Raw genomic sequence first — 6,770 nt, forward strand, 5'->3', positions numbered from 1 at the left:
AACGTCAGAGTTGACCCGACCTTGGAAGCGACAGGACGCGCCTCGGTCTGCTCTCGAGGATTAGAGGCTCTACAAGCCTTTCTTAGTGGATTAGTGCTGGCTATTGCAGCCCATCTCACGTATTGGAGACCCCGCGCTTCTGGGAAGCGAAAAAGAACCAAGTTTATTGAGCGAAAGAGTGCCACACTTGGAAAATATTCGGCGACGACGCTGGGCGGCGACGCTGGACGTTGGGGGGCCTGGAAAGGTGTGGCGGGCAAGCCTAGCTGTGACCGGGTCACATCCACTGAGGGTTGGAAGGACGACACCGTGCCTAGGACAAGGAGCAACGCCTTGTGGAAGGGGCGAGTGTGGGAAAAATAGTGATTAGCTCAGCGCCCATCGATGAACCAGGATTGGGGCAGCTGAATCTCAGGGATTGGAACGGCGACGACGCGAAGGCTCCACGACACCTGAGGATCTGTGGAACGTTCCTGGATCGTCGAGGATCGACTCAGGAAGCGTGGGAACCTCACACCATCGAGGGACAGGCGTCGTGAGCCAGGAATGTAAGGTAGATCATTTTCCCTCCCATTACCCCTTGTGTGAGTAGGCTAGTTAGGCCACAATATTTACTTATGTATGTGGCAATAGGACATTAATGCTTTAATAGTAGAATAGGCTGCAAGGCAGCTTGTGTCCAGGACCGTCATAGAGGACAGTGTGTATGGATGGCAGGACAGTGAAGAAGAGGCGCCGACGTGGTGAAGAGGCCCTCCTGTGAGAGAGTGTGGGACTCCTGTCTTTCTGCCCAGTTGAAGGAGTGTTGGAGGTCGTGGAAGAAGAGGCTGACGATCTCCAGACTTATTATTCTTATTTCCATATTCATGTATTACTTGTGATTGTGTGTGTGTTCATGTAATTTGCATCAGTAAATTCACACTTTTATCATTGTGTTTGAGTGTGCCTCCATTTATAATATTTCTCTATGAGCATACACGAAGGTTATCACAGTACCACCTAGGGAACACAACGTTCTCTATAGAAGTTCTTATTGCCTGGTGAGTGGTAAAGACAGCACAGACTTACATAAAAGTGTACCCTTAGCCATCCGATCAGTATCAGTGCCTGAATGGTGGCAACTATTAACGTAGTGGCTATAGAGAGGTAAAGCCACACAGACTTTCCTGGGAGAGTACCCTGGGCAGACAGTCTAGTAGCAGATCTATGGGAGTAGCAATCTTCTGGCTACAAACAACATATAATACACCCACTGAACTGCATTACTGGGGTGCAGATATAATAACCCAGCTGGCGACCTTGTTAAGAAGAAGATAGAGAAGACAGGCGGGAAAGGAGTTCCTGCAACCTTTTTGTCTGGCAGGCAAGACTCAGGGAGGTTATTGTTATAAGGTAAGCCTGAGTCTTCCTTCACTCCTCCACGGGTCTAGGCCGGAACTGTTAACAGCAGTTTCCCCGTGTTTGACTGAAGGGCTTCCAGGGTGAATCAGTGGCACCCTCTTTTGTGGTGGAAGCAAAGACCTGCGGAGGTGGGCATTGTTGGTCCTCTCCTGTGTGACCAAGGAGACCCCGGTGAATCCCAGGAGTCGGAGGGGCTGAGTATTCGGCCTTTTGAGCCCCTAGCAGCCGAGTGCTAGCAGAGCCCCGGCCCACCACCCTCCACGTGACACTAACCTAACCAATGCCTAAATATGCGCATTATGCTAATAGATAACAATGTTAATTTATAGTTGCGAAAATTCCAAAATGAATGAATAGCATGTTAAACTTTATGAATTCATCTTTGGGGTCGACCGCTGGATGGAATGGACTTGTTCTGAGGATGGGTTGAGATATGGGGAAATGAGGTTTTAACAGCGGAAGCAGGCACACTAGATATCCAATTATCCCACTTATTTGAACGAATGACCCTAGTCTGCCATGTCTCCTGTGTCTTCTTTCCCATCTCCCCCCCCCCTCCTTTTCCCAACCCTCCCCTCCCCCCATCTCTTGGCCCTCCACACCCATGTCTGACCAGGCTGTTGTCCTTCATCCTCCCAGCAATCATGTTATTCGTTCCCGTTTTTCTTCTCCTGTTGAGATCATTGAGTCTTTTGCCTAGTACGTTGCTGCTGGCATACCTGTCTCTTTGAGTCATAAACGTAAGCCTGCTTCCTCTCCTTCATCCTTCCCGGTGGGTTAGAAATCATCGCTTTCTTCCTTGCCACCCCGCCTCTGACTCTTATCACTACGTCCCCTCCCATTTCGGTGATCGGGCCTCCTGTCCCAGCTATGGAGGTTCCCTTAGCCCCCGATTCTCTCTCGGTTGTTGCTCTTGCTGAGGTGCATTTCCCAGTTTCTGAACCTGCTGTCCTTGACCGCTCCTCTCCGTCGTCTCCTACTCCGGACCCCGACCGTCCACCTCTGGTATGTCCTCCCGCTCCCTTAACTCTGTCCTTACTAAGTTTACCCATGCACCCAAACCTAGATTTTGTTGATCCTGATCTCGTCCTGGTCACTTTCGTTGTTATTCCTTTCTCTCCCCCCCCCCACCCCTTCCCCCAGCAGCTTGGGCCCATAACTTACTGCTCTCTTGATTCGTACTGATATTTCCTCCATCCCCCTACTTTTTCAGTCGTCTATCCAATGTTCTGCAGTCCGTGTCTTCGTGAGTAAATGGTATACGGTCTATTCCATTTATCTCTCCCCCTAATATCCCACTTTCTCTTTCTGATCTCAAGTACCAACTGGACTCCTTGCCGACTAGTCCCCTCCACTCCCCTCTCTCCTCTCTCTCCTCGGTGGTAGGGTCGAGCCCCAAGCCCCCAGTGGTGACCACCTCGTCCCCTGGAATGGCTCTCTCTCTCTCTTTGACTACTGTACCATTAACCTCCCCCCCCCCATCTCACTGGAGGTTCTCTGCACGGACCCTCCCACAGACGCTCCCACACAATTCCTTCCTGCACTAATACATACCATGCCTTGTTTGGTCCTGCTACATGGACTAAATACTTTGATCTCATCCATAAGGATTCTACAGTTCATGACGATTTCTTCCTTCATAAACACCTCGTTGATCCGGTGGATGCCTCTGTTACTTTCAACCTAACCCGTTTTGGTACCCGGTCATGTATATCCTTGTTGAATGTCCTGACATCCAGGACGAGCGTGTCGTGCTTCCCGACCATCCCCCGCGGTCACTTGTCCCTCGATAGAATTCTTGGTGAATCGGATACTTTTGATATCGTTCGCCTTATGCGTTTGTTTTCATATTGGCATCCTTAGTAATATTTAGTTCCCTCTGATTATTCCGAACATTTAATGCTGCTACATAGCCTTCCCGGTTTGGTGCCTTCTTTTGATAATTACTTGTTGGTGCCAGATGATCCGTTCAGGAGTACATCTCGCCTCTGCAGCCGGTGTTGGAGATTTGGGCATGGTCCCTTCAGGTTCACTAGTGAGGTGTGTGTATGCCCCATGTGTGCAGCCTCGGATCATTCTAACACAGAGTGCCTTTCTTCACAAGCTCTCTCTGACAATTGCGGTGACACCCACACTGCTTTCTCCTGTGCGTGTGATCACTACAAATTTAAGGAAGCCATCTTGAATTTAAAACATCGTGATCATTTATCTTACTTGAGGCAAGACAGAAGGTTTGCCATCTTCTCTTTCTCTGGCATGTCTTATGCTCGTGTGTTGTGTTCCCCTTCTTCTCGCCCTCTCCCACTTTCTCAATTTCGCAACCGTTTCCAAGCTTTGGACCCCGACACCACCTCGTCTGCTCCTTTGCGTTCTTGGCCAGAGGGTTTTCCTCCTCTGTCAGGTGTTTCCTTCCCTCCTCAGTCTTCCTTGTCTCCTCTGCCCTCTTTCCCTTCTCGCCCTGATCCTTCTCAGCCCTCCCCTCAGTCTCTTGGCCCTCCTTACCACCTATCTGATCAGGCCATTGTCCAACCCCCTCCCAGCGTTCATGTTGACCATTCCCGTTCATCTGCTGAAACTGTTGAGGTGGTTACCCAGTATATTGTTGATGGTACGCCTGTCTCTCTCCGTCAGAAACGTAAGCCTGGTTCCTCTCCTTCATTTCCGGAGGGTAAGAAGGCTTTGATATGTTCCTCACCTTCCAACTCCGAAACAACCCCTCTTTCTCCTATTTCAGTGACAGTCACCTGTCCCGGCTATGGCGGTCCCCTTGGTCCTTGATCCTCTCTTGGATTCTGCCTTTGATCCGGTGCCCTCTCCTGTTTCTGCCCTTCCTTTCCCCGATCCCCTTGACCACCTCTGGATGCCGCCTCCTGCTCCGAAATCTGTCAGTCCGCCTCTGGTCCGTCCTCCCATTCCCTTGCCTCCATTATCTTTGCTAGCTTTGCCCATGCCCTGTCACCTTCATTTCCCTGATCCTGGTCCTGATCTTCCTTAGTCTACTGTGTTCTTCTTTGCCTTTGTTTCTCCTTTGTTATCTCTGTTTCGGTTCTCTTTTTTTTTTTTTGTCCGTCTGTTCTTCAATGGAATATTCATGGTTTTTATGCCAATTTCTATGAACGCCAACGATCATTTCTATGATCGTGCAGTTTTCACTGCTTTTTGTCTCAAAGAGCCGATGCATGGCGTTCATCCTGGTCGCTTCCGAGGTTACTTTTTCAGGTGCCCATTCAGTGTTCTGCGGCTCCTATCTTTGTGAGTAAATGGTATACAGACTGTTCCATTGTCTTCCCCCAAATGTTCCACTTTCTCTTCCTGATCTTAAACACTTGTTGGATTTATTACCAGAGCCTGTGCTCCTTTTGGGTGATTTTAACTGCCGGCATACCCTCTGGGGAGATGTTCTGACTAACACTCTGGCCACCTTCTTGAACCATTTGTCCTTTCTTCTCTGTTACTTCTAAATTCTGGTGAGCCCATTCATGTTCACTCCCACACACTCGTACATTTTCCTGTCTTGATCTTTCTCTCTGCTCGTCTTCTCTTTATTTAGACTTCACCTGGCGGGTTCTTGATGACCTGCATAAGTGACCATTTCCCCATCCTTTTCACCTTCCTCTCTCTTCACCCTCCCTTCTTATGCCCTAGGTGGCAGTTTGCCAAGGCTGACTGGAACCTCTTCACCTTATGCACTACTCTTTCTGACCTCTCTGATCTGCCTCTTTCCTGAGCCCCCCTCCTCTTTCATGGCACGGTTTTTGATGCTGCCCTCTGCTCTGTTACTCATTTTACCTCCCGGGGCGTGCAGAAGTGCATTCCCTGATGGACAGACTGTGCTCGGGCTGTCTGCTGTAAGCGTGCAGCCTAGAAGAAACACCGTCCCTAAAGGATGCCAGAGTCTTGGATTTTGTTTTGGAAGGCGAGTGCGGTGGCCTGTAGAGCCATCCGTACAGTTAAGCGTGAAGGTTGAACTTTCGTTTCCACCATTACTTCTGACACTCCTCTGCATCTGATTTGGAAGAAAATTCGCAAGATAGCGGGAAAGTTTGTTTCAGATGTCTCGCCAGTCCTTTACCTCCGTGGTTCTATTTTGGCGGATCCGGTGTCGGTCGCAACCAAACTATGTTCACACTTTTAAACTGTTAGCTCTGGTTCTCATTTTCCTCCTTCTTTCCTTACTCGTAAGACCCTTCTTGAATCTTGTCTCTTAGATTTTTGCACTCGTCTTCAACTTCCTTATAACGATCCTTTCATTTTCTCAGAACTCCAATATACCTTGGCCCTCTGCGGTTCAACAGCGTCGGCCTCAGATGATATTCATTATGAAATCATTCGCCATCTCCGTCCATGAACGTTTCAGTATTTACCAAGTGTTTATAATTGTGTCTGGGAGTCGTCGTCAGTCCCTGAGGACTGGCTTGAGGTGGTGGTTCTTAGTATTAGGAAACCTGGTTCTCTAGGGTCATCCCCGAAAGTTTTCTGTCCCCATTGCTGTAGCGAGTTGCGTCTGCAGACTCTTTGAGCGAATGGTCAATGTCCATCTGATGTGGTTCTTGAAACGCTATCAAATCCTCTCCTCTTCTCAATTTGGCCTTCACAAGTGTCGCAGCACGACTGACGTCCTTGTGAACTTGGTCTATATTCGTACTGCCTTTCCTGCAAAGACCTCTATGGTTGCTGTCCTTTTTGACATAGAAAAGGCATATGACACCACCTGGAGATACCATATTCTGTCCCAACTTCGTTCTTTTGGACTTCGTGGTAATCTCCCTCTCTTCCTCCAGAGCTTCCTCTCTCGTCGTCCCTTTGGAGTGACGCTTGGTACCACTCACTCTGCTTTTTTTTGGCAATATGAAGGTGTGCCTTAAGGTAGTGTTCTGAGCACCACTCTTTTTCTTGGTTGCCCTCAATGGTCTTCTTTCCTCCCTTCCCTCTGACATTTTCTCCGCTCTTTATGTTGACGATCTTACCTAAGGCTGTCAAGGTGATGAATCGCCTATCCTCCGACGGTGTCTTGAACTTGCTATTGAGGCAACATCATCTCAGAAACCCTTACTAATTTATTTTTTCATCAATATAAAAAAAAATATTATATATGAATAATAATGGCTTCATTAGAGGCTTATGTCGACAAATTGTAAATTTATTTAATATATAATTATCTGTTTAAGACATGGTATGCAGTCTTTTTGTTGTCATATTTTTAACTCATTGTCAAAGAAGGATCTTTTAACTTTTTTATTCTTTTAATTATTATCAAACTAGCACGTGTCGGAGTACTCTGCTCCTATAGCGATGAAACTGTGAGGTTAATATTGAGTAGCTTGAGTCTCTCTCAGCGTGTGAGGTGCAGGTGGGGTCAGAGCTGCGTC

The sequence above is a fragment of the Procambarus clarkii genome, chromosome 68 (assembly GCF_040958095.1).
Source record: "Procambarus clarkii isolate CNS0578487 chromosome 68, FALCON_Pclarkii_2.0, whole genome shotgun sequence".
NCBI lineage: Eukaryota > Metazoa > Arthropoda > Malacostraca > Decapoda > Cambaridae > Procambarus > Procambarus clarkii.